The sequence below is a fragment of the Bos grunniens genome, chromosome 13 (genome assembly GCF_055505025.1).
Source record: "Bos grunniens cultivar Pamir isolate PY7600 chromosome 13, Bosgru_T2T1.0, whole genome shotgun sequence".
NCBI classification, from domain to species: domain Eukaryota; kingdom Metazoa; phylum Chordata; class Mammalia; order Artiodactyla; family Bovidae; genus Bos; species Bos grunniens.
In genome coordinates, this window is record NC_141177.1 from 29,291,541 (window position 1) to 29,293,268 (window position 1,728).

Sequence of the window (1,728 nt, forward strand, 5' to 3'; positions counted from 1 at the left end):
GATGGATTCTGGCACAGAGGCCTATGGGTGGGTTGACATCACCGACTATGGAATGGCACCCCATAGTCTTTTTCATCTCTGAGGAGCCTTTATGCTCATGTGTAGTTGGGAGGGTCTCCTTGAATTCAAGGAGTATGGGGGCTTTTATCTCTGATCAGGGCAGGGCTCACACTGCTATTCTGGAGTGTCTGCACAGGGGATGAACTCAGCCTGAGGCCCGTCTAGTTCCTGCCTCACTTCCAACCAGGCCCCTTAGAGACATGCCCCTGATGACCAGCCAGAGGCCACAGGGACCCTGGGAAGAGGGGTGGGAGAGAGGGTAGAGGGAGGCTGAGAGTCCTTGAAATCTAAGAAACATGGAATGTTTCCTGTCGGGGGAGAAGTGGATGGTAGCACAGAGGAAGTGAAAACTGGCCCTCCTGAGACACTGGCAAGTCCTCCTCTGAGCTCTGGATTTAAGCCAGAACCCACGGTGAGCTAGGATCAGGGCCTGCTTGTCTCCTCATGGCCTTGAGTTCTCAGCAGCCTGCAGCCCTGGCTGGAGGAATGTGCTGTCCAGAGCCAGTCATGCCAACAGGTATCCTCCCTTCCAGTTCTCTGCAGGGCCCCCCTTCTCCCCTGAACCAACCTGGCAGGGGCTCAGCCCCACTGCCCCACCCTCAGGAATTCCCCCACCACCTGCCTCCCGCCGGCCATAACCAGGGTCCCCGTGAGCTAGACTTAGCCCTCCAAAACCTTGCAGCATCTTTTCAGACCATTTCAATCTTCTGCCTTTGGCTAGCCTCCAGTTTCACAGTTCCACGTGCCTCTGCCCCCAACCCACCCTCACGACCGCCTGCCTCTCCACTAAGTAGTTAATTATCTACAAACATACTCCAGAGGAGGGTGGAGCACTCTGCAGGGTGAGGAAGTGGCTGGGAAGAAATGAGATTCTGACGTGCAGCGGCGGTGCGGTCTGGGTAACGGCCGGGCTAACGATGGCTGGCATGTCGGCTCTGAAGCGACTGGCGCCTTTCGATCACGTTGGAGGCCACCTCTTCAGAGGCCGCTCCGCGAGGGCGGCTGGAGCCCGTGGCGTCCGTCGGGCTGGCGGAGGTGCGCACATTGAGCCCCGGTACAGACAGTTCCCACAGCTGACCAGATCCCAGGTGATCCAGGCCGAGTTCTTCAGTGCGACCATGTGGTTCTGGATTCTCTGGCCCTTCTGGCATGACTCAGATGCTGTGCTGGGTCACTTTCCTTATCCCGACCCTTCCCAGTGGACGGATGAGGAATTGGGTATCCCTCCGGATGATGAAGACTGAAAACAGAGGCTCAGCTCTTGCCAAATGGGTGCACCCCATGTTTCTTGTTATGTTTAACATTTGTCTGTAAACATGTTTTGACTTTGCACCTATGGTGATTCTGAAGAAACAGTGCATTTTATAACAGTTTATTTGAAAAAAAAAAAAAAAAGAAATGAGATTCTTAGGCCTGCCTCTGCTCCCAAGTCTGTTGGCCCAGTGAGCATGACGGGCAGTTCAACTTCCCCTTCCCTACACACCCCACAGCTGGCACATATCTGAGTCTCCATTTCCCCAGCTGTTAAGTGGGGGTGCTAACTGTCCCCACCCATGAGGCCATCATAAGGATGAAGGGGGCAGGCCAGCTAGGCATTTGGTACCTGTCCCAGTGTCTGGCAAGCACTGAATTGCCACTGCTGAAAATGACCATTAAACAGGAATCGCC

General features: G+C 54.9%; 1 pseudogene across 1 annotated transcript; it reads left to right on the forward strand.

The window, feature by feature from the left end:
- The first annotated feature begins 940 nt into the window (after window positions 1–940).
- On the forward strand, window positions 941–1,459 carry LOC147360597 (NADH dehydrogenase [ubiquinone] 1 beta subcomplex subunit 2, mitochondrial pseudogene; annotated as a pseudogene). Its single transcript, XR_015138693.1, has one exon. The product of XR_015138693.1 is annotated as an NADH dehydrogenase [ubiquinone] 1 beta subcomplex subunit 2, mitochondrial pseudogene (transcript).
- The last annotated feature ends 269 nt before the right edge of the window (window positions 1,460–1,728 follow it).